General features: G+C 47.7%; 1 long non-coding RNA gene across 1 annotated transcript in view; it reads left to right on the top strand.

Moving 5' to 3' along the window:
• The first annotated feature begins 963 nt into the window (after window positions 1-963).
• LOC140398816 (uncharacterized) overlaps window positions 964-27,182 on the top strand; it is a 46,090-nt gene continuing 19,871 nt past the window's right edge. The window contains exon 1 of the long non-coding RNA XR_011937567.1: window positions 964-1,116. This is a non-coding gene — a long non-coding RNA (uncharacterized lncRNA). The remainder of the gene's footprint in view (window positions 1,117-27,182) is intronic.

Genomic DNA, 27,182 nt, shown 5'->3' with positions numbered 1-27,182 from the left:
CATATTTCATGATGGTTCTTGTTATTAATAAAATAAATTGTGTTTACATTTACAAACCTGGTGACTGTAATTATTGGGCAGTTAAAGGGCAAAAGGCTTTGGATATTTTTCTGAGAATTATTTATTAATTCAAGTATGCTGTGACTCCGGATCAAGGGGGGCTGGAATTAACCGTGCCCTCGCCCAGGGTGTTGTAACACGATGAAGTACAATTCGGCACACAATCAATACCACATTGAAGGATCAGTGCCGCACAAATGGTCATTATTGCTCCACTTTCCTGACTCCATGTCAATTGAACAGCTATTAACCTGTCTCAGTCATGCCTCTGCCCTCATTTCAGAACTATCACTTCAATTGGGTGGCCCTTTAGTGCCACCTCCCTGTCCAATCATGTGTCTCGGTGCAACCTACCCACTCAATGCCCTCAGTCGGGTCCTCGCACTGCACTCCATTAACTTTCCCAATGGAACCATTGCCTTGCAGCCCCATCCCTCCCCTCAGTCCTGTTAAGCCCCTTTCCGACTGGGGCTATTGCCATGCAGCACAGTAAATGCCACCCCTGCCTTAACCCTGGTACTGTAGCTGTAGAGACATGCTTGTGAGATGCCCCCTGAAACTGATGCAATGCAGTCTGCAAAGCCTGCCGCTGATCCCTGTGAATGCTGCGAGATGCACGGAATGCAAGCTAACATCAGAGTCTCGAGGGAAGTGCAGGTCGCCAGCTGTGCATCATTTATATCCTGTTGTGAAACACTTTGTCCTAATTGCACAGCGACGTGGGCTGTTAATCCAGTGTGGAATGATAATTCCACCGGACAGACATCATAATGAGATGCTGATTTTTGTTAACGACGCCCATGACGTTTGGCAGCGGGAAACGCATCCAGCCACTGAGAGCTAAAGTGCACAGTCGCTCCCTCGCTCTACGTCATCGTAAAAGTAGTTTTGGACCTTCTTGCTAGATTTAGCTCTCGCGCTCACCATGACGCTCGTTACATTCGGGAGCGGAACATTCCGATCTAGATACTGCAGCTCGAATCTCTAGAGGGGACCTTGAAACCTCAATCCCCGACTCACAGATAACAGCGTTACCGACTGATTCACAATTGAAAGGTACTAATTAACTTGCAGCTCTCAACCTGGCTGAGTGCCAGATTGCGAGACTTTCTTATAGAACAGATGCATGCTGAACATGATGCAGGAGCTGATATTTAAACATGAGATGCGGTGCGTTAATGGAGGATTGCCCTATTATCATTGTGCCCAGCTGGGAGAGGTTGTTGTACAGGTCCTCAGCTTCCATTGACAGTAATAAAATTGTACAAATGGCAAATTTCCCAGATGACAAATGGGTATGATTTATATGCTCGTGTCAGCTGTAACAGTGAAGGATGCGTAGGTAAAAGTTTACTTCAAAACATCAAAAGATCAAGTGCTGATTTGCAGCAGAACAATGTGACATGACTCAGCCCCCTTTGTAACTCCTTCGGGATGGTAAACAGGCAGAGGCGGACTTTCAAAGAAACACAGAGCACTGCAGCATGGGCCCCAGCCAATGGGGGCGACACATAAGGAGAAGCGACTGTTGTGGTGTGAACACCATGGGAATACCAATCAGAGCCTTGGCAGCTCCAAATTTGCTGATTGGCTCAAGAATGAGCTTATTAACAGGCAATACAGAATAACATTGGGCTCTGATTGGTGGACCCCCCTTTAGAGCGGGAAAGCAGTTTGCCAGGTGCCGAGAGGTTTGGAGGCTTTGAGCAGTTCAGACAATTCTCCTGAATTGGTGTGACTCTCCTGTACTTTAATTCAGTAAAGGTTCAAAGCAGCAGCCAGGTTTCCGCCATTTGGTCTGGAGGGCAACCTGCGGCAAATGTGAGGTCGCCAACCTAACATCGGGGTGTGAGCGCGCAAAGCCTTCAGCGAAGCGGGGAGGAGGCACTGGCCAATGGCCATTGAGGGGAGCAGCGGGGTGACTCTCGAACTCCAGGGTTGGGGGTGTAGCGTCAGTGTCGTGTCTCTCTGGGAATTGGTGCCTAGGTGAGACGTCGCGGATGTGGGTGAATCTGGCATCTGGGTATTTAAATGAGCCGATCTAGAACTCGCCAAGGGAGGGCAAGGTCCAGATCGTGCGGGGCAAAGAGAGCTGGGTGATTTGCGATTGGCCCGGCGCCCAGCCCAATTTGGAGCTCGCGCGTGATTCACCCATTGCGTCTGGATCCGCACCAGGTACATCCATGTCACTAAATTACGCCCTGTGAATCTGGCAGTCAAAATGCAGGAAGTTGAAAGCAAGGCAAGAGGGCGAAGTTAAGCCAAAAGTTACTTTGATACTTACTTTAAAAGGTTTGAAGTATTGATCAGTGCCCAAATTGCACATTCATCCTCAACAACAACAACATCCACAAAAAGCTTTGGTGTCCAATCCGATTACTTTGATCTTCTAATTTCCAGAGGCAACACATTGCCTGAAAATCTGTTTTTAAAAACAATTTTTAGTCAAAGAGTATACATAGACATGAACACAATAATCATTCAATTTTTCCCCTGCATCCCCCCCTCCCCTACACACACCCCTACTCTCTGGCAGCAAACAAGTCCTCAAATAGGGACAAGGACAACCTCCAGCTCAACAATAACCCTCCCCACCCTCTCCGACCCTCTGAAGGTAAACTTAATTTTTTCCAACTTAAGGAATTCTGCTGCATCCGCAGCCATGCCGACACTCGAGAGTGGAAAAGGCCACCACATCGGTTCTGGGGCAAATATTATCTTGGCCATTAAAATAAATCTACGTTTATTTAATACCTTTAACACAGTGAAATGTGCCAAAAAGATTCGCATGCAAAAATTTGCATTGTCCACATGGGCAGGCAACAGGTTGCTACCACAATTGGTTCCACACTGGACACCATATAGAAAAAAACCCTGTGGATCCTCTCTTGATGCCTGCCCGCCAGCTGCCTGGTACTGAGCCAGCCATATAAAACTGCTGCTGGTGCTGCAACAGTAGAATGTCTTGCAATGATGGCATCAGTGGGAAAGTGACAGATCTCTTATTGTCTAATGACTTATTGTTGCTGCTTGGTTCCATCTGATCCAATTGGTTTTAATGGGAAAATATGCAAAAAAAAGCCAATATCACAGCAGCCTTTTTATTCATAGAATGCCCACAGTGCAGAAGGAGACTATTCGACCCATCGAGTCTGCACCGACCCTCTGAAAGAGCACCCTACCTAGGCCCACCCCCCTGCCCCACCCAACTGGCACACCTTTGGACACTAAGGGCAATTTAGCATGACCAATTCATCTAACCGGCACATCTTTGGACTGTGGGAGAAAACCGGAGCACCCGGAGGAAAACCGCGCAGACATGGGGAGAATGTGTAAACTCCACAGAATTGAACCTGGATCCTTGGGTTGCTGTGAAGCAGCAGTGCCAACCACTGTGCCACCGCGCTGTCCCTGTTGAACATGCCTTGCAAAAGGAATCAAACGTACTGATGTTTGCTCTGATACATGTGGCTGCACAGATAATGAATGGTTCCCCCACACTTAGATACGGGGCAGGATTCACCGTTCCCCGACGGCAATTTTGCAATTGCCGATTGGGTGGGGAATCCCTTCTGACGCCAAAATCGAGGGTGGCATCTGTTTGACGCAGGTTTTGTATCCTCCGCTCCCTCCAAAATGGCATTCTCGCGTCACGTGCCGCACTCTGTTGGGACGACGTTAGCTCGTTACCTGAAGGCCCTCCCCCGGATGTTCCGCCCCCGATGGACCGAGTTCCCAACTGCGCAATTGACTTGTGGTCTCAGCGGTCAGGAACCCAGCGTGGTGGGTTTGGACTGGGGCGGCTTCCGCAAGGGCTGGGGGAACTATTGGAGGATGGCCAGGGGGTGGTCAGGGGGGCACTACCTGGCAGGTCGGGTCCGCGCACGACTGGCGACATGTTTTATGGCGCGATCGCTGCAGGCCGCCGACGTGCGCATGCGCAACCTCAGACCAGGCATTTATGTCGTGGGAGCCGGGTGTTTTCCTCAGCGCAGCTGCAAGCCCCTCACCGGTCGCAGGATCGGTGAGGGGTCATGCCAAATTTTTTGTCGTAAAACGCACTTAGTCTCAAAAACACTGATTCCAGCCAAAGAGCTCACTTTATTTGATACCAGATCATTAGCCATGCACCAGGGATGCATATTAACGGATGCCAATAATAAAGAATGCCACTTGCTCTTCTTCAGTCAACTGTACTGCACACTATTAGGAAAAAGATACTGCAAAGAATTTTGACACCAACTTTATAATCAGCATATCAGTAAGGTTGCACAGCTTAGCAAACAATAATTACAGTTTCTGCATTTTATCCCTACGTTTATAACCTGAGGCACTTTGATTAAATTTCACTGGGATTTTGCAATAAGAAGCAGCAAAAAAAAACAATCTAATACTTTCTGAAAGTGACACGGCAAGCACTTTTTGAATTTCAAAACAATTATTAGCAGTCAAAGTTATGAGTTTGATTTCAAGTTTAAAATGAGGCACATTGGCACTTAAAGAAGATTGAGAAATCTCAATGAGTGGTGTTAGGCCAACTGGGCGACTTAATGAAATTTCACTGAGCTAAATTGTTCAAATGGTTAAGTCACAGTGCAACGCAAGTTTTTATAGACGTAAGAAATCCTGAAGTAATTTGGGGAGACGGTGATGTCGGGCAGAAGTCTTCGGTGCTGTCTCCCATCTCTGACTTCAGACTGTGAGATGCACATAGCCCCCGGACTGCCTATCATCTAAGACTCCTTTGCATTTTGCAGCAGGAGTGTCTGCACTCCGACTCTTGTCTGCCAGCCCCTGATCTTAAAGGGGAGCCTTGACATAGTTCCTGTTTCCAAAGAGGACACTGGACGACCGTGATCTTCACAAACCACTGCAGCCTGACCTGTTAATTGTTTGTGTGAACCATCCCTAATGTGCCAAACTAACAGGCGCCTACGCCATTGTCTGCCGTGCGAATACATCCCCTTCCAGTAATAAATATACGATCCCTTAGACCCCCTTTTTTGTCTACATTTCATGGAGCCTTTTCGGACCCCGGTTTCTTTCCACTCGGCCTTCCCTCAGCCTTCCAATGTTCATCTGATCATCCACCTCCTTGTCACTCCGCTTACTATAATGACCCCAAACCCTCCCCCTACCCCCACTCCTTCCACATTGTTCCCCCCCCCACCTTGTCTTCATCAGCCTCACCTCACACCCCAGCTCTGGTTGAACTTCGGATCTTTGTTGCAGTGTCTACATGAGTCCCTCAGTGCAGTGCTATCCAGATAAATACACGTGTGTGGGGCACTGAGGGGAAGGAGGCCCCTTTCCCAGCCCCAGGTGCTGCATTGAACAGAATTGGTTGAGCAGGCCGGTGCTGTCCATTAAGTCCAGCTCAGCATGGAGATGGGGGGCAGGAGCCGATCTGCCTCTGCTGGCTGATATACAGCGCATCAGGAGCAGCGCGACGCTGTGCTGCACTCACCTCCAAGTCGCTTGCGAACTGAGCACCACCTTGTGCATCTCATTCTTTATCAATCAGGTTCGAGACAGACGTAATTTCCCACGGGCGGTATGGTGGCAGAGTGGTAGCACTGCTGCCTCACAGAGCCTGGAACCCGGGTTCAATTCTAGCCTTGGGTAACTGTCTGGGTGGAGTGTATACTTTCTCCCCGTGTCTACATGGTTCTCCTCCAACTTCTCCGTTATTTTTTCCTCCCATGGTCCAAAGATGTGTAGGTTAGGTGGATTGGCCATGATAAATTGGCCCTGAGTGTCCAACGGTGAGGTAGAGTTACGGGCTTACGAGGAAAAGGTGGGGGTTGGGGTCCAGGTAGGGTGCTCTTTCAGAGGGTCAGCGCAGACTTGATGGGCTGTATGGCCACCTTCTGCACTGTGGGGATTCTTTGATTCTACACTAGAGTGACGTAAGATTGGAATGCCTGTGTGAATTCCGGGGACCTGCTGTTTTAATGAGGCATTCATTACATGCAAATGATGTTCCCACCACCAGCTTGTGGGATGATCGCCCTGCATTTAACGTGCCATTGGGAGAATTGTAACCCATTTTCAGGTCGGTGGATTTCCAACGTCTTGGCTACTGCTCGATTCTCTGCTGCCACCCGCCACCAAGCACGCTGCTGGCAGGATTGGAGAATTCCGCTGTTGTTTTAAAAATTTATTTATGGGATGTGGGCATCGCTGCCTAGGCCAGCATCTATTTCCATCCCTAATTGCCCTTGAGAAGGTGATGGTGAGCTGCCTTCTTGAACCGCTGCAGTCCACGTGGCGTAGGTACCACCACTGTGCTGTCAGGGCAGGAGTTCCAGAATTCTGAACCAGCGGTAGTGAAGATATATTTAGAAGTCCAGATGCTGAGTAGCTTGGAGGGGAACTTCCTGGTAGCAATGTCACCAGGCCAGGAAATCCAGAGGCCCAGGCCTAAATCTGGGGCGAGATTCTCCGACCCCCCGCCGGGTCGGAGAATTGCCGGGGGCTTGCGTGAATCTCGCCCCCGCCGGTTGCCGAATTCTCCAGCACTGGAGATTCGGTGGGGGCGGGAATCGCGCCACCCCGGTTGGCGCCCACCCCCCCCCGCGATTCTCCGGCCCGAATGGGCCGAAGTCCCGCTGCTAGGATGCCTGTCCCGCCGGCGTGGATTAAACCACCTACCTTACCACCAACTACCGGCGGGACAAGGCGGCGCGGGTGGGCTCCGGGGTCCTTGGGGGGGGTGCGGGGCGATCTGGCCCCGGGGGGTGTCCCCACGGTGGCCTGGCCCGCGATCGGGGCCCACCGATCCGCGGGCGGGCCTGTGCCGTGGGGGCACTCTTTTCCTTCCGTCTTCGCCACGGTCTCCACCATGGCGGAGGTGGAAGAGACTCCCTCCACTGCGCATGCGCGGGGATGCCGTGAGCAGCCGCTAACGCTCCCGCGCATGCATCCGCCCGGAGATGTCATTTCCCCGCCAGCTGGCGGGGCACCAAAGGCCTTTCCCGCCAGCTGGCGGGGCGGAAATTAGTCCAGCGCGGGCCTATCCCCTCAAGGTAAGGGCTCGGCCCCCCAAGATGCGGAGGATTCCGCACCTTTGGGGCGGCGCGATGCCCGACTAATTTGCACCGTTTTTGGACATCGCACCGATACCGGAGAATTTCGCCCCCGGAATCTGGAATTGAAAGCTATTCTCAGTAATGGTGAATTGAAACGATCATCAACTTTTCCAAAACACCAGCTGGTTCACACATGTCCTTTACGGCAGGAAATCTGCCTTCGTTATCCGGTCTGGCCTACATGTGATTCCTGTCCCCCAGCAATGCGATTGACTCTTAAAGGCCCTCTGAAATGGCCGAGTAAGCCACTCAGGCCAAGGGCAATTAGGGATGGGATGGCATTCCATGAAAGAATAAAGAAAAGAAAATACAAAATGCTGAAGAATACTTAGCAGATCAAGCAGCATCTGTGAAGAGTTAACATTTGAGATTAATGGTTGCAGTACATCCCCCCTGAAAAATGGCATAGGTCACCAGGAATGCCATTTTAAATAGTTTAACCACGTTTTGCACTTATTCTCAATGGTTCTACTGAACTGCAGGATGAGTTGTCCATTAAGATTCATCTGTTATTAAATTTAGAAAACAAAAACTGTCATCTTGGAACTGTTCAGAAAGAAACTTGGCCCAATGCGCAAAGAAGCGCTCGCACAGAAATTCAGAGTTGGCCTATGTGGGCCTGAATTCTGCCCAGAGAATTCTGCCCTAAGGGCTTTTCACAGTAGCTTCATTTGAAGCCTACTTGTGACAATAAGCAATTTTATTTATTTATTTATTTTTAGATGTTTTCCACTATAACATCATAACCCACAGCAGAAACCCCATTTACACATAAGTATGGGGTGTGAGATGAACCTCTGCCAATGTTCATGCATGAGCGTTGAAAGAAGCACCAAGGAAATTCATCCCACTGTCTCCTCCTCTCACTGTGCTGAGCACAAAGACATGTTGGAGATCAGACAGTCACTGGTTTTGTTTTTGCTCTGTATTGAGTTTTCTCTTCTTAGAGTTGATTGTGTTATGCTTCTTCACGTAGCATAAGCTGCTTCCCTGATGAATACTCTGACAAAGGAAGGTTCAGACTTGGTGTCTCGACTGCCCATTGGTTGTGTCCTATCTTACTGACCTATTGGTTGAATGTCTGTGTGTCATGATGTCTCTGGTGCTCTCTCTAGTGTTTATTTAGTTCTAGTGTATTTACATTAACCCCTTGTGTATTTTTAATTAGGTCTCCGTTTGTGAAGTGAAAGTGAGCCAGTGTTCCTGTTTTTAACTGCTAACCAGTAATTTGGCCGAGAGAGTGTGAATGTGTGCGTGCAGGAGTGATGCAGAGTAGAATCATAAGGCGGGGTTCTCCGGTTGTCGACGCCGAATTTGCATTTGGCGATCGTTCGGAGACTCCCTGTTTGCAGCAGAATCGGGGGCTACGGCGCCTTTGCGATACTCCGCCCCCTCGAAAATGGCGTACTAGGAGAGTACGCCACACGCCATATGGACGGCCTCAGGAAGTCACCTGAGGCCCTCCCTCGATGCTCCACCCTCGATGAGCCGAGTTCCTGACGCCGTGGTTCACTCATGCTATTTTTTTCTATGAACCCGGCGGGGCAGCTACGGACTGAGTCCAGTGGCGTCACAGTCGGGCAGGAGCCGTTCTGCGGGCAGGGGGCTTTGGCGGGGGCTGGGGGCACTGGTGGGGGGTAGTCAGGGGGTGGTGAGGGGTTTACTGGAGGCAGTATGTGGCTGGCCAGTTCCGGGCGCAGCCGGCGCCATGTTGCACGACGCACCACTGCAGGCCGCCGTGTGTGCATGCGAGGCCAAGGACCCGGCAACTCTCCGGCCATATCCGCAGTGAAAGCTGGGGGCGTTACGCTGCTTGCCTCCCACCAGACGGCGGATCGGTGCAGCTTTTGCGCTGTTTTTTCTGGCATAAAACGCTATTGTTCTTACGCCGGCGTCAGCACTTAAACTTCAAATCGGAGAATCCAGCTCATAGTATTGTTATAGCACTGAATGTGAACATTCGGCCTGCCATGTCTGCACCAGGTCTCCGTAGGAGCAATTTACCTCATGACTCTCCCCCACCTGCTACCCGCAAACTGTACATTATATATTTCCAGATAACAATCCAATTCCCTCACGAATCCTATATTGAACCTGTCTCCACCAGAAGGTGTGGAGCGGACACGAGGAAGAACTTTTTTATGCAGAAGTTAGTGGAAGTCTGGAATTTTCTTCCCGAGTTGGTGGTGGAGGCAGAGACCCTAAACTTTTTTTTTAAATACCTGGATCTGCACCTTAAGTGCTGTAAACTACAGGGTATGGACCGGGTGCAGGAAGGTGGGATTAGAAAGGGCACCTGGGTGTCCTCGGGCTGGCATGATCAAGATGTGCCGAATGTTCCGAATTCTATGATTCCATGACTCTCCAGATCCGCAACATTCGCTGTGTAGAAATGGTTTTCCTCACTTTTGGTTCTTTTGTCAGTTGTTTTAAATCTTATTCTCCATCTTTTTGTCGACGAGACCAGTTTCTCCCTATTCACTCTCTCCAGACAATGATTCTGAATACCTCAATCAAATATCCCCTCAACCATCTTGTCTCCAAGAAAAAGAGTCTCAACTCCTCCAATCTATCTATCCAACTAAAGTTCCTCATGTCTGGAACGATATTTGTGAATCTTTTCTGCAATCTCTCAAATGCCTTCACGTCTTTCCAAAAATGTGATGTCCAGAACTGGTTGTACTCTGGAACTAGTGTTCTAAACATATGTTTAACATTATCTACTTTCTTTTATACTCTACACTCCTATTGATAAAGCTTGGGGTGCTTATGTTCTCTCAACCTGTCCTGTCATGTATTCACCCAGGTCCATTTTCTCCTGACCCCTCCCCTTTACAACTGTGCCATTTATTTGTTTTGATGGTGTCTCATGTTGTTCCAACCAAAATTAATCAACTCACACTTCTTTGCATTGAATTTCATCTGCCACTTGCCGCCCATTCCACCAGTCTGTTTCCTTTTGAGCCACCAAACTATCAAAGAGTCCCGACAGTACAGAAGGAGGCCATTTGGCCCATCGAGTCTGCACTGACCCTCCAAAACAGCACCCTACCTGAGCCCCTTTCCCTGCCCTATCCCTGTAACCTCATAACCCCAACTAACCTTTTTGACATTAAGCATGGCCAATCCACCTAACCTGCATATCTTTGGAATGTGGCAGGCACGGAGAGAATGTGCAAACTCCACACAGACAGCCATCCGAGGTTGAAATTGAACGCGGTTCCCTGGCGCTGTGAGGCAGCAGTGCTAACCACTGTGCCACCATGCCACCCCACAATTCAGCTCATAATTACAATGTTTCCAACTTTCATATTGTTCACCATTTTTGGAATTGTGCACTGTATACCAACGTGTAGGTCATTAATATCTATCAAGAAAACCAAGATTCCCAACCCTGGTCCATGCACAACTCCACCACAGACGTGTCTCCAGTCCGAAAAGCAAAACATCCATTCACCACTGTTCTCTGATTTCTGTCACTCGGGGAATTTTGCAACCATGTTGCTACTGCCCCTTTTATTCCATGAGCTGCAACTTTGACCAATATTTGACATTCTGAAACTGTGCTCGAGAGCAGAATGCTGCTCTAGAGCAGATGCATGGAAGGTGACACTTAATTGTTGAGGTATAAACACGTCAATTGGCAAAACATTTAAGTATTGGAAACTTAGAATAGCTGCAATGGCTCTGTTTGTGTGAATTAATCAAAGTCACCTAATCTGTCACCATATGGTGAATGTATTCTGTCATCACAATAACGTACTTAAGTATCACTTACGAGGAAGACTGATAGATTTGTCAGTGAGGAGACATGAATTAGACTAAACAAGCATAATCGAGATCCTCGGGGAAATGGCTCACAGTTCAGAATTGTTCCCAATTCACGTTAATTAGGAAGGGAAGTGGTATCACGTTTTGATGGGCGATAAATCTTCATCTGACATTTGACCAGCACTGAAAAAGTATGAACACTACTTGCATATGTGACTTTAAGGAGGAACCAAATAAAATTGTATCGAAACGATTTTGGCTGAGGATGTCATTTAAAAGTTACCAAAAGTAAGTGTAGCCTGGTGTTACGTGGAAGATATTGTGGTAAAACAGAAGATGCTGGAAGTACTTTGTGACTAAATCAGCATGAATAATGTCACAGGTGTTGGCTGGATCGGGGGCGGGGGAAGGGTTAATTTGAACAAAACCGTTTTTTCCTCTCACTACCCATTCGTAACCAGAAAGATGTTTTCCTGAATTTTGATTTTCTCCCGTTTGTAAGTGGTGCCATGTTTACCCCAGCCCTTCAATTTGGAGTGTTCCAATCTTCTATGAATTCCTTGCACAGCAAAGGTGAGGTAAGATAAAATAAATGGGGTTGGTTTATTTCACACACACAACATGCAGAAAGGGGATTTGCAAAGTTTGCCCCCTTTTTTGCACTCATACAATACAAAGAGGGCAAAGGGAAAAGAAGTAGATTCAGGGCTTGACCACAATAAAATCCAATTTCGGGTTTTACTTGTGTCCAGAGTCCAGAATCAAAAGTCTAATGGAATGTTTCTTCAGGTGGGAGATAGGCTGGCTGTTACAGGGTCACCTGGCTTTCTAGAAATTAGCCTTCCACCGGGGGAGAAGGCACATAGACTTGAGTTGGTCTGGATGGCGCAAGTACCGATGTTCCAGTAGTTTGCAGTTTTGATGAGGAACAGAGTTCTGTCTGCTGCTCACCTACTGATGGTAAGATGGTAGACAGCACAGGCTATGGACTGGTGACTAGTTTCCTTTGTCTGGCAAATAATAACTGCCTGAGCTCAGGTTCAGAGAGCAATATTACAAGTTCTAGCAGCTTGGAGAGGTCATGTGACATACTTCCCACCACTTTTTGGAGATTGCTTCATTGTCTGAGGAGTCACGAATGCCTTCGTCTGAAGGCACTGGATATTGCAAAGGCCATAAGCCCTGACAATATTCCGGAATAGTACTGAAGACTTGTCCTCCAGAACTTGCCGCACCCCTAGCCAAGCTGTTCCAGTGCAGCTGCAACACAGGCATCTACCCAGCAATTTGAAAAATTGCTGAAGTTTGTCCTGTACACAAAAACAGGACAAATCCAACCCAGCCAACAATCATCCTGTCAGTCTACTCTCCATCATCAAGATGTGGAGATGCCTCCTTGGACTGGGGTGGACACAGTAAGAAGGCTTACACCAGGTTAAAGTCCAACAGGTTTGTTTGGAATCACTAACTTTCGGAGCGTAGCTCCTTCATCATTCACTCGTGATTCCAAACAAACCTGTTGGACTCCACCTTCAGAAAAGTGGAGACATTAAAAGTGCTATCAAGCGGTACTTGCTCAGCAATAACCTGCTCATGGGCACTAGTTTGCATCCCGTCAGGATCACTCAGCTCCTGATCTCATTACAGCCTTGGTTCAAACATGAACAAAAGAGCTGACTGCTAGAGGCGAGGTGAGAGTGATTGCTCTTGATTGACATCAAGACAGCATTTGACCAAGAATGGCATCAAGGAGCAAAACTGGAGTCAGTGGGAAACAGGGGAAACACTCTCTGCTGGCACAAAGGAAGGTGGTTGTGGTGATTGGAGGTCAATCATCTCAGCACCACCAAATCACTGCAGGAGTTCCTCAGGGTAGTGTCCTAGGCCCAAACATCTTCAGCTGATTCATCAATGAACTCCCTGCTATAATAAGGTCAGAATGGGGATGTTTGCAGATGACTGCACAATGTTCAGCACCTTTCCTTTCACGACTCCTCAGTTCATGAAGAAATCCATGTTCAAATGCAGTAAGATCTAGACAATATTCAGGTTTGGACTGACAAGTGGCAAGTTACATTCGCACCACACAAGTGCCAGGTAATGACCATCTCCTACAAGAGAGGATCTAAACATCGCTCTTGACATTCAAAGGCATTCCCCACAATCAACATCCTGGGGGTTACCATTGAGCAGAAACTGTACTGGACTAGCCATATTAATATTGTGGCTACCACAGCAGGTCAAAGACTAGGGATCCTACAGCACGTAACTCTCCTCCTGACCTCCCAAAGCCTATCCGCTATCGATAAGACACAAGTCAGGAGTGTAATGGAATACTCTTCATTTGCTTGGATGAGTGCAGATCCAACAAAACTCAAGAAGCTTGACACTATCCAGTACAAAGGCCGCTTGATTGCTATTCCATACACAAACATTCAATCCCTACAACACCGATGAGCAGTGGCAGCCGAGTGTATCATATACAAGATGCACTGCAGGAACTTGCCAAGGTTCCTTAGGCAGCACCTTCCAAACTAACCACCACTACCATCGAGAAGGCCAAGGGCAACAGATACCTGGAAACCCCACCACGTGGAGGTTCCCCTCCAAGTCACTCACCACCCCGACTTGGAAATATATCGCTGTTTCTTCACTGTCGCCCGTTCAAAATCCTGGAACTATCTCCCGAATAGAACTGTGGGTGTACCTTCATGCAGGCAACTCACCACCACATGCTAAAGGGCAACTAGGATGGGCAATAACTTCTGGCCTAACCAGCGACATCCACAGCCCGTAAAATGATTTTTGAAAGAAATGTGGACCAAAGGATGTATTTATCCAGGATTAGAATCTCCAGGTGCTTAATAGGAGTCTGCATTCTTTATGTTCTTGGAGGCACTGGTTTAAGGTTGATTAACAAAGCTCCTGGTTGAAAGCCAATGTGTGCTGGAACACATAATGTTTAGGCCATAAGCGGTAGATGAGAGATGAGGAGTTACAACAGCTGACTTTGTTCGTAGATATCTGGGGCAGACAGGTCATCTGCTAAGATGTTGTGTTGGCTTGGTTGGAAAGTTTATACAATGCAAGGAGTATTACATTCCAGGACGTTTGAGGTTTGTTTGGTTTCAAACTCCTCAGAAGCCTCCATAAGCCAGGATGTGGCAAATGGATGTGACAATAGGGCAGCACGGTAGCACAGTGGTTAGCACAATTGCTTCACAGCTCCAGGGTCCCAGGTTCGATTCCCGGCTTGGGTCACTGTCTGTGTGGAGTCTGCACTTTCTCCCCGTGTGTGCGTGGGTGTCCTCCGGGTGTTCCGGTTTCCTCCCACCGTCCAAAGATGTGCAGGTTAGGTGGATTGGCGATGATAAATAATCCTTAGTGTCAAAAGCTTAGGTAGGGTTGCGGCGGTAGGGTGTAGGCGTGGGCTTAAGTGGAGTGCTCTTTCCTACGAGCTGGTGCAGACACGATGGGCCGAATGGCCTCCTTCTGCACTGTAAATTCTATGATTCTATGTTGTCAGACTAGCAATTGTCCATTTTGTCAAACAGAGAAAAATGTAATAATTTCCTGAAGTAGTCCGGCTGACTGAGATATATATGTAAATATTTTTCTCCCTGTCTCGTCTGGGACGAGAAAGAAAAAAGGTTGTTTTAGTCAGTGCCATGTTGTGATGAACAAATAAAACCTCACAATTCATGACTTCAGGCTGAATGTTGCAGGGTACCATTGTCCCCGTTCCCCCAGCTTACAAGTTGGTCGGGAAACAGGGGTGCCTGGCCACAGACCCGTTGGCTACCCTGCAACAATTTAACAAATAGGATACTGTTACAAGCTTTAAAGTGAGACCTCTGCCCCTCTGTCATGTTGCGTTTCTATGTTAAGTGAACACACACTTGCCAATCTCACACAGGACTGAAAACCAAACATAGGTTCAGCTTGTTTGCAGATGTAGTGAGGATTGCTCATCAGACAGATTTAGTATAAATATTCAACATCTATTGTTAACACGAGAGTACAGCTATAATTCTTTCACAGTGCCGGTTGATAGCTACATACTTTTATGCGGGAATGGCACCTGAGAACATTACGGTGGATCTGCGGCTTGTGCTGTCCCACTCAAAAATGGACTGCCCGATTCTCCACTAATCCGGCTATCCCAAAAATCAGGTACTGATTGCTCTGCGAAAGGCTATCGGAAGAGGGACTCTGCCTCCTAGGGTCTTCAGTGCACATACAGTCCTTGTACAGCAGAAAGATTGGAGATTCGGGCTGCCGGATAAAGTAACGCCCCGATATGTGAGGACCTTTCCTGTTGGTGAACTAAGTGCGGCCTCGGCAGGGAGAAACTTCCACCCAAATAATGGCAAAATGCCATTGGATAGCGGGGTGTTTCTCAGTGCTGCAGGGTCCATTCCCTTCATGACAGCCAGGTCCACTCCAACACCCCACACCCTTCCCACACACTGTGCCACACAATTGCATGAGGTGCAAAACGTTTCCCATGACCTCCTCTGTCCTCACTGCCCAAGGCTCCAAACACTTTTTCCAGGTGAAGCAATGCCATAATTGAACTACCTTCTAATTAGTATGCTGTATTTACTGCTCACAATGCAGTCTCCTCCACAGTGGAGAGATTGACCGATTTGTGGAACATCTTCGCTTAGCAATGAAGCGTGATTGTGACCTATGTGTTATTTGCAATTTCAATTCGCTGTTTAACTCTCATGTTCACATTTTTGTCCTTGACCTGCTCCAGTTTTCCAGTGAAGCTCAACACAAGCTGGATGTACAGAACCTTGGGCGTCATTCTCTGCCGGCGGGAGTCTCCGTTTTGCCGGCGCCCGGGGGTTTCCCGACGGTGTGGGGCTGCCCCACAATGGGAAACCCCATTGACCAGCCGGTGTAACGGAGCATCCCGCCGACGGGTCGGGGCAGAAATGTGGCGGGGCGGGATGGAGAATTTCGCTCCTCATCTTCAAATTCGACACTTTACAGCATTCTGGGCTCAACATTGAGTTCAATATCTTCAGATTACAAAATCAGTCCTCCATTTTGATTTCTCCCTCCTGTGCCAATCTGCATCTGTTTTGCTTTCAGGCAGAGTTCACCTTTATTTCACGATTAACAGACACCAGGGGCGGGATTCTCCGATATCGGTGCGATGTCCGCCGACCGGCGCCAAAAACGGCACGATTCAGTCTGGCATCGCGCCGCCCCAAAGGTGCGGAAGTCTCCGCATCTTGAGGGGGCGAGCCCTCACCTTGAGGGGCTAGGCCCGCGCCGGACTGATTTCTGCCCCGCCAGCTGGCGGGAAAGGCCTTTGCTGCCCCGCCAGCTGGCGCGGAAATGACTTTGCCGGGCGGCGCATGCGCGGGAGCGTCAGCGGCCGCTCACGGCATCCCCGCGCATGCGCAGTGGAGGGGGTCTCTCCGCCTCCGCAATAGTGGAGACCATGGTGAAGGCGAAAGGAAAAGAGTGCCCCCACGGCACAGGCCCGCCCCCGGATCGGTGGGCCCCGATCGCGGGCCAGGCCACCGTGGGGGCACCCCCCGGGGCCAGATCACCCCGCACCCCCCACAGGACCCCGGAGCCCGCCCGTGCCGCCTTGTCCCGCCGGTAAGAGAGGTGGTTTGATTCTCGCCGACGGGACTGGCATTCCAGCAGCGGGACTTTGGCCCATCGCGGGCCGGAGAATCGCTGGGGGGGGGGGGGCCCGCCAACTGACGCGGCGCGATTCCCACCCCCGCCGAATATCCGGTGCCGGAGAATTCGGCAACCAGCAGGGGTGGGATTCACGCCAGCCCCTGGCGATTCTCCGACCCAGCGGGGGGGGTCGGAGAATCCCGCCCGAGGAGTACGTTACCCCGTTGGGACGGAGAATCGGGGGTCGAGGGAAAATTGAGATCGGCGCCATGCTCTGACCCCCCCCCCCCCCCACCGCTGGCAGCGAGAATGAGATCCGCAATGCGCACCGATGGGGGTGATATTAATACATTCTAATGGGTCTTAGTGACCCATTCACATCTATTTTGCAGGCCCGGAACCCTATGCTTCGGCGTTCCATGATTCTCTGGTCCCCATGGCTGGGAATCACATGGAGGTGGATCACTTGTGGTCTCTACTAGTGTGGCGCTGGCATGGTGGAGCTTGGCAGCCCCCTTAGCCCACTGTGAGGTCCATCATGCCAGGCCCATGCTGGTAGAGACCAGCCAAGCCCATCCGAGGGCCAACCCCCCACTCCCCTCCAACAGTGTACTACCTGCCCTCTACCATACACCCCCAGGAACCGCTGTAATAGCGGGACCCCCCACCTCACTTTATTAGGGTGGGCCCCCACAGGGACCTCCTGCATACAAGAACACTGATTCCCACAGACCCCCCCCCCCATGGATCTGTGGGAACCAGACGCAGGTCACAGCTGTTCTCCTTTGAGAAATGACTCCAGGCCACTTTGCGGTACATGTGGGGGTGGCCGGCCGCGGGAGCTCGCTATCGGGCCACCTGCTCTAGATGGCAGCCCGATAGCTGGATTCCCTGGGTGCCCTCGTACTCCACGCCATGCATAAATTTGCATGGCATGGAACACTGAAATGCATCCCAAGCGGATCGTAAAACAGGTGCAATTCGCCTCTGGCGAGAGAACGTAGGGCTGCATTCTCCGATTTGGAGGCTATGTCCGGAGGATCCGTGATGTTTTACATGGGAAAAATTGTCGCCGCCCCAGCACAATCCTCCGACCGGTGAGGGCCTAACAGCCACGCTACGTAAAACACCCAGCCTCCACGTCAAAAACAGCCAGAGAATTGCTGGGTCCATAGTTGCGCCATGTGCACGCCGATGACCTGCATTGGTTGTGCCTTACAACATGGCGCCTACCGAGCGTGGACCTGACCTGCCAGATAATGGCCCCCTGGACAGCCGCAGGCCACCCCCCAACCAGTCCCCTCAACCCTCGCCGAAGCCCTCCCCGGCCAGTAGCATGACCCCGCCCGTCAGTCTTCAGCCGCTACGCCGGGCCCCCAACCTCTGAGACAACAAATCAACCACACGGTCGAGAACACGGCCCTCTGGGGATGGAGCATCGGGGGAGGAACTTCGGGTGACGTCCTGAGGCCATCCCAACGGCGTGCGGCGTGCTCCTCGACGTTGCCGCTTTGGAGGGGGCGGAACATGCGAAAACCGGTGCCGCCCCCTATTCCACCGTAAAAAGGGATTCTCTGCCCGATCGCCGATTACAAAATCAGCGCCGGGGAACGGAGAATCCCGCCCATGGTCTCCGAAACGGAGAATCCAGCCCTTTGCCTTTGTACTATTACCACTCCCTTTGGCTCGTTCCACAAACTTATTGTAATTTTCTCTCTCCTGCCCTCTAACCAATTTTCTCCACTGGTTCCTCTCCCTTCTTCTGCAGTTTAAACCCTTCCCATTTCTACTGTTCTCCAGTTTAGAAGAAGAGTCATATTGCATTGGAAACATTAACTCTGTTTCTGTATCTACAGTTGCTGTCAGACCTGCTGGGTTTTCCCAGCATTTCCTGCTTTATTTTACATTTTTACCCCCTTTCAGTTCTGCATATCAGAATTCCCACATTATCTCTGTCTCCCACTCTCTCCACAGGTGTCGCCAGATCTGCTGGGAATTTCCAGCACTTTCTGTTTATATTCCACATTGCGGAGTTTTATTTTGCCTTTATACTTCTCACGTTGTCCCTGGCGGCACTGGCTGTCTGTCAGGGTGACTAGCTGGACAACTGTGGATATGGGAAAATAGTTGAAGCTCTACTCAGCCATTAACCAATTTCAGATTGCACCTGAACAGAGGTTATACGCAAGGGAGCTGACTCCTATTTGCAAACAGATGCTTGGCTCATCCAAACATGACCCAATTCAATTTTGCATTCGCCGCATTTTGAGGGGGAATAGGAAATGGGACAGAATGTCCCAGAATTGAAGGGTTTTACACTGGTTTCATGCCAACCGCTACCAATTTCACCTGAGCCTTTCTCGTTTAACTGAACTTTTTTACAAATGGACTTTGGGGCATTTTGCTTGTTTCCGCCCTCAAGTTATTTTATTCTCTTTAGTTCACTTTGAGTTTTGGAAATAAAGTTTTTCATTGTTAATTTTGAAACTCTGAGCGGCCATTTGTGTCCCATCTAATTTACGGCCTTACTGGGTCTGGTGGGATGCCCAGAGAACATGATAGAATCATAGAATCATAGAATTTACAGTGCAGAAGGAGGCCATTCGGCCCATCGAGTCTGCACCAGCAGAAAGAGCACCCCACCTAAGCCCACCCTATCGCCGTAACCCTACCTAACGGTTTTGGACACGAAGGGCAATTTAGCATGGTTAATCCACCTAACCTGCACATCGATGGACTGTGAGAGGAAACCGGAGCACCCGAAGGAAACCCACGTAGACACGGGGAGAACATTGCAGACTTTGCACGGACAGCGACCCAAGCCGGGAATCGAACCTGGGACCCTGGAGCTGTGAAGCAACTGTGATAACCACTGTGCTACCGTGATGAAGGAACAAGTTAAAACAAGCTCTTCTCTGGTACTTTGAAATATTTTTTCTACCAGTGAATATTGAAATAAAGCTCAGCATCAATTTTAATTTTGAGTTTTAAGAAGATCTGCAATCCCAATCTGCAATTAGCCAAAAAGCTCAGTGGCGCTCCTGCTCGTTTCCCCATACGGCAGGGGTGAACATAGCAGGAGACAAAGACACGCAATAGAAGACAGTAGAATAATTTGGTTATGCTTTCTCCATCCCTAGATTTTGTTGAGCACTGATTACTGAAAAGTAAACCAGCTATGCAATATCGCTCTGTGGGAAACAAGTTTTTAAAGGGTATGGTTGTGCGAATTGTTTTCAATTTCCATTAACTCAACGGGAGTCCTGAAAACTCCAGCTGCTACCTTTGACACTCTGGTTCTTCATAGTTTGTGATTGGTTTTACTTTCGGTATGTCTATGGTGAATCCCACAGCCATCAATACTGCGGCAGAAACTTTGAGGTAACAAATGTTTGTTGTCTCTGCCTAACCTCTCCCATATTTATTCCTTGCACAATTTCCTCCTCCACCATATTACTCAGATGAGAGGGCTTTAATAATACTGAAGATGTCTCCTCCAGAGCACACAGCCCTGAGCCAAGCTTTTCCGGTAGAGCCTAAAATACTGGCATCTTCCCGACAATATTGAAAATCATCTTATCAGTGGGGATCTCACCCCCACAATCCAAAGATGTGCAGGGTAGGTGGATTGGCCAGGTTAAATTGCCCCTTAATTGGAAATGTAAAAAAAAACTTTAGTAATTTCCTGTTCTGGTGAGCTCAGCTCAATGGGAACCTGGGTGCCATTTTTAAAAGCTGCCCCAATCTTTCAACCCCTCTCAGTAACCACAAATCGTCCTCCGGACTCCCCACTTCATCCAACCTACCTCTTCCATGGTCCTCGAGCCCCCCTACCGTACCCTCCACACCCCCTTTATGGCCAAGGCACCCCCAGGCCCAACCCCTGGAATGGGCAACCTGGAACCCAATACATTGGAACTGCCAGCCTGGCAGTGCAAAACTGCCAAGCTGGCAGAGCCAAGGTGTCCAGGTGCTGACAGGAGTGCCAGGGTTCCAACCTGCTCAATACACAACCACCCATGCATCGCCAATGGCCTGGGAGACCCCCCCCCCAGATGGCATTATGACTGGTCCACGATTCTGTAGACCAGTACGACATGGCGCCTTGGTGAGCTCTCACAGGTGCAGTCAGTGAATCCCAGGCTCTGGGAAAATCTGACAGACACATATTTAAATGAGCCCAATGGCAACGTCTCGCAAGGTTCTCTTGATTCTTGCGAGATTTTTCGAGCATCGCAAATCTCGCGAGATTCAGTGATCTCATCCCGATTCCAAGTCAGGCACGACAAGGCCGCTGAATCACGCCCAGTGCCCCAGCAGTCTATCCTCGGTCATCAGCAAAGTGATGGAAGGTGTCATCAACATGCGATCTCGCAACACTTGTTGAGCAACAATCTGCTCACTGATGCTCATTGAGACAATACCAGGACTAAACTTGAGCAACAAGCCAACAAACCATTGTCAACTGCCCCAACACCCTTGGACACACCCATAACTTACCGTCACAGCCTCTGAAGTCAGATCGGCCTTCTTGAAAGTGAACCCTCGGAAAACAATTGGTCCTGACGGAGTCCACCATCATGCACTCAGATGGTGCATGAATCATCTGGCGGGTTTGTTCGCGGACATCTTCAACCTCTTCCTGCTCCATTTTGAGGTTCCCACCTGCTTCAAGAAGACTATACTCATACCAGTGCCAAAGAAGAACCAGGCAACTTGTCTCAATGACTACCGTCCGGTGGCCCTGACGTCTATCATTATAAAGTGCTTTGAGAGGTTAGTAATGAGACACATTCAGTCCATACTTCCTGACTGCCTTAATCCTTTGCAATTCGCATACCCCTACAACCGCTCTGTAATTAGCCCCCTGCTATATTCCTTATACACACACGACTGTGTGGCAAAATTTGGCTCCTACTTCATCGACAAGTTTGCTGATGACACGACCATAATGAGTCTGATCTTAAACAACAATGAGTCAGAGTACAGGAAGGGGATAGAGAACTAGTGGCATGATACAACGACAACAATCTCTCCCTCAACGTAAGCAAAACTAAGGAGCTGGTCATCAACTTCAGGAAGCCAAGTGTCACACACACCCCTGTCTGCATCAATGGTGCCAATAGCGGAGATGGTTGACAGCTCCAAATTCCTAAGTGTAAACATCACCAACAATCTGTCCTGGTCCACCCAAGTCAACGCTACGACCAAGAAAGCACAACAGCGACTATACATCCTCAGGAAATTAAGGAAATTTGGTTTGTCCACATTGACTTACCAATTTATACAGATGCACCATAGAAAGCATCCTATCTGGCTGCATCACAGCCTGGTATGGCACCTGCTTGGCCCAAGACCGTAATAAACTACAGAGAGTTGTGAACACAGCCCAGTCCATCACATGAAACCACCTCCCATCCATTGATTCTGTCTACACCTTTGCTGCCTTGGGAAAGCAGACAGCATAATCAAAGACCCCTTACACCCAGGTTGTTCTCTCTTCCAACATATTTCATTGGGCAGAAGATATAAAAGCAACAGATTCAAAAACAGCTTCTTCCCTGCTCTAACTGACGTCTGAATGGCCCTGTTATAGACTGAACTGATCTCTCGACAAATCTTTTCTACTGTTTTAGCTCTACATTCAGTATGCTTCACCCAATGTCTATGCCCATGTATTTACATTGTGTATTTATCGTATGTCCTATGCTTTTCACGTATGGAACGAGGACTGTACGAAGAACAACACTTTTCACTGCACCTCGGTACACGTGACAATAAATCTAAATCCAAATCTAAATCTCAGATTGGGTTCCGTCAGGGCCATTCAACTCTTGACCTAATGACAGCCTTGGTCCAAATATGGACAAAAGAACTGAACTCAAGGGGTGAAATGAGTGACATCAAGATAGATTTTGGCTGTGTGGCATTACGGAGCCTGAGCAAAACTGGAGCCAATGCGAATCAGGGGGAAAACTCTCCACAGGTTGAAATCATATGACACGAAGGAATGTAGTTGTGCTTGTTGCAGGTTAATCATCTCAGTCCCAGAACATTGCTGTAGGAGCTCCTAAGAATAGGTTCCTATGTTCAACCATCTTTATCTGTTTCATCAAAGACCTTCCCTTCATCGTAAGGTCAGAAGTTGGGATGTTTGTCAATGATTGCAAAAAAACTCAGCATCATTCACAAGTCTTCAGATACTGAAGCAGTCTGTGTCTATATGAAATGAAATGAAAATCGCTTATTGTCACAAGTAGACTTCAATGAAGTTACTGTGAAAAGCCCCTAGTCACCACATTCCAGCGCCTGTTCGGGGAGGCTGGTACGGGAATTGAACCGTGCTGCTGGCCTGCCTTGGTCTGCTTTAAAAGCCAGCGATTTAGCCCTGTGCTAAACCAGCCCCAGGACTGGGGAACATATGTGGCAGGACCTGGGGAACATTCAGGCTTTGGCTAATAAGTGGCAAGTAACATCCACAAGTATCAGGCAATGACCATCTCCAACAAGAGAGAATTTAGTTCATGAAGGTGGTTAATGGGATGGCATTCAACCTCTAATCCATGCAGTAAGCACCAATATCACAAACAGTCCCTCATCATATCCTTCCACCTCATGATTTAACAAATTTGCAGAAAACACTAACATCTCTACATTCCATATACTTAGATGCAGCTTGGAACTAATTTTCTAGGCTTTATTTTTCATGGAGTAACCAAAACAAAAGCTTGCTCAATCAGTTACCCTAAAAATCAGATGAGAATGGGCCCCATTTCCAACAGAGAAGGTAAGTAGGTTAATGTTTCCTCCATACTATTGTTGCACAGTGATCGCCCGATCTTTTACCATGTTGCTGGCTGCGACATGTGACCTTAAACAGTGAGGATCTGATGTTATTAGTAAAAGGAGAAGATCTTAACATGTTCACTCTAGCAGCTCACTATAACTTTACCATTGCACATCTTTGTTTTCTTTCCTCTCTCTGCTTCAGATTCAGAAGGAAGCAACAGAATTAAGCATTTTCTGAGCATATTTTTAACTTGACATTGCTTCCTTTAATTTTGTTACACATTACCAATAAAAGAACAACAACTGCACTCACAAGAACGCTGTTCCTGCTTGTGTAGTTATAAATGTTGCGCCAATTACAGTATCGCCAACAGGATGCTGCCGTCAAGCCAAAAAGATGTTCTGCCTGTCACACAAATTAGTGATGTGGTATATGAATTTCACTGCCAGTGTGATGCCGGGTATACAGGCCACACATTCCAACAACTGGAGCATGGTATCAAACAACCTGTCCCTTCGGTTGTTCACAACCCACAAAGTATTGACCGTACCAACCCATGCTTGCAAATCTCAAAACATAGAGTCGAACATTAGATGTGATTCAGAGATTGGACAACACTTGTTAAACAATCCTGACTGTGCTAAGAATTACACTGACATCCAAATTAAGATTATTAGTCTGGCTCACAGTGTAGTTCACCTACACTGCTAAAAGCTACATATATTCGTGCACAGGGCTGTGTCCTTTACAGAAAAAGGAGCATGTCCACACATTATGCCTTTTCCAACCAGACAAAAAGCTGCAGCCATTCCCTTGTCATCCTCATGGCAATGCCTTGATCAATCAGAGTTGACCTGACTGATGCACAATCAATGACCACGAAAGCGATGTTGTAGTCCAACTGAAGGCTTTAATAAGCTAGATGTTTCCCCCAGCAGCTCAGGTACAGAAAGAAGGCTGCTGGGGCGGCACGGGCTCTTATACCCCACCTAGCAGGGCGGAGCTACCATACATCCTAACCAATAGAAAGTTTCCACCAATGGTGCTCCAGCCTATCAGGTGCCGTAATACCTCTAATACCACACTGACAAAAGCTTAGAAGTTAACAATTCATTATTTTCCGTTGGATTCTCCATAGTTTTCTGTTGGATTCTCCATAGTAACACCTCTATCAATCAGAATCCACTTGCCAACAAATCAGCATTCTCTTCTCATGCAGTATGAATTGTTGTTGCCTTCACCGTTGGTTTATCTTGTCGAACTGTCCTGATAACTGCGAAATGAAAAGCTTTGATAGCATGCCTCTTTTCTCAGCGAGACTCATGTTCCGTGCTACCAAATAACTTTGTTTAATTAAGTCAATGTAATATTGATTTTTCTTCTCTAATAAATTAATAGAGGCTCAACTGAACTGATTTATAGAAGTGCACCAGTGTGCAAAGATGAGCAGCATGTTTATCCTCTTGAGTCAGCAGTGACTCCATTGGCTGGGGCATGTGAGTTGAATGGATGACGGCCACATCCCCCAGGCCATGCACGACAAAGCTTTGTTATTGATAGGAGACCAACAGGTCACCCATGTCGGTGGCTCAAGGGTGGATGAAGGCGAAATCTCAAGTTGAACGAGATTTGAGTCAATGCATGAGAAGTCCTCACTGCTGACAAGAGTGTCTGATGACAAACAGTCAGGAATGGTGTAGAAAAACCCCAGAGGACAATGGAAATGACCAGATGGTGGAAAGCAGAGTCACTGGAAGAAACATTATCCGTCAGATGCATGGAAACATCTGTGTCAGCTGGGGAATCGGCCTCTACAATCATAATAATGCTCAATCCAGAAGTTACACAGACACTGGATGCAGTCTATTGCCTTCCAAGTTGTCAATAATAATGCAAAAATACAATAGGTTGGCATTTTGCTTACTCACTTACTCGGTGAATTGAGCTGTCAATTATCACCTAAAAGTTCTGTTTCTGTGTCATTCTGACCTTTTTCAAAGACCTGAGTGAGATCCTGTGAAGTCCCAGGGTAGAAATCATTGTGAAAATAAATCTAAGGAATGATAGTTCTTCATTATCATGGACACGCTATCGAGCTTAGATGGCAATAGACAAGAGCAAAGGCTTACTTGCGATAATAACAATGTAACAGCTGAAGAATATCTAATGAAAACCCCTAGTGAGGCGTGATTTCACCAGTACTGGTTGTCATCCAGTATGTTTACTGGGGTTTGGAGGGGCGGGGTCACCTTTCGGGCATGAGCGCTCAGCGGTGCACCTTAAGAACATATTCAACTGTTGAGGCCATCACAGCTCAGTCAGATCCTGGTACCTATTGCATCTACATCCCGAGAGCTCCGAATGATTGTGGCCAGGAAGCGTTTCCTTGTCCAAGGATCCAAAGGTCACTTAAAGCCCTGCTAAGATCAACTAATCAGCCAAAATGTAACAATGGAATTTAATTGTTACTTCAAATGATTCAAATTTTAATCAGCACCATCAGTTTACAACTCGTACATTTCCCATAGTTCTGTCAGTGAAAATATTTCTATATATATATATATACAAATTGGTGATGGAGTTGAATTTAATCCAGAAAGTTACTCTATGGAACCATTTTGTGATCAGGGCCTATTGTTGAACATAGCAAAAACAGGGCAGGAAATGATAAGACAGCTATTTACCATAGCAATGTTTGCATAAAAGTGTGACCAAAACCCATGCCAAAGGGAAGGAAGATTTGTGCAGAAGCATTGTGCAAGATTCTTAGCATTATGCAGGCCGTTAAACGGAAATGTGTAATGAGATTAAAAGATCTTCTCAGGAAAGTACTTCATAACTTACGAAAGGTGAAGTAGGTCAGGCGCCATGGATCAATGAATCGTACAATGACATTCTTGCTTCGTCTTTCCATTCCATTGCTTTGTAACCTCGTCAAAATTTGAGCTTATCCAATAAGTTCATCTCACTAGTGCAACTCTGGTTGAAGTCAAGCTCGTATCCAGTGACTCCTTAGTGAACTGCAGAAAGACAAGCCTGTGTTGAATGAAGCCAAACCAATCATTTGTTTCCAAAGCATTTTGTTGTAAATAAATTGCTTATTTTGCTGCAGTAAATGGAACACAGAATTTGATCAATGTCTCTTGCAAAAAGGTGATTGATTTATGGAGAGACCTGAATAATTCACTACTATATGAGACTTGCCAGTTAGTGTATTACTGAATCAGTAATAATATCAAGTATCTTTTGGATGAAGCAAAGACCAATTTGAAACTTTTTCAATACAGATAATGAAAAGTAAAACATTTGTATTGATTTTTGAATATTCACAATCATTTCTAACAGAATTTAAGTGACCAGAAAGGTTGAATTCTAGATAAATGACCGTTACTACAGGAAAGGAAACAACTACTGTTGTAGAATTTCAATAGTGCCATCAATGTTTATGTGCATGTGTGACTGTGATAGCCCAAAGACACATTGATTCTAGGAAGATCTCAGAGAGTCAAGGACAGAGCTCAAGGAGAATTCAGAAAAACTAGGTTTCTAGAGAACTTACAATCGCATGGATGAATCAGGACTGCAGACTACATCACAACATGATTTTCTGCAATGTCAATGAAGATTACACAAAGATGGGAAAGATTTAGTAAGACCAAGAGAGACAGGCCGCTCATAGTTGTTTGGTTTTACAGAACTTGAGCATTGGTGCAAAAATTCCATACCGTACCGGCCTCCCCGAACAGGCGCCAGAATGTGGCGACTAGCGGCTTTTCACAGTAACTTCATTGAAGCCTACTTGTGACAATACGTGATTATTA

Source organism: Scyliorhinus torazame, chromosome 22 (assembly GCF_047496885.1).
Source record: "Scyliorhinus torazame isolate Kashiwa2021f chromosome 22, sScyTor2.1, whole genome shotgun sequence".
NCBI lineage: Eukaryota > Metazoa > Chordata > Chondrichthyes > Carcharhiniformes > Scyliorhinidae > Scyliorhinus > Scyliorhinus torazame.
The sequence above is the reverse complement of the archived record's forward strand: the minus strand, read 5'-3'. Positions and strand labels throughout refer to the sequence as shown.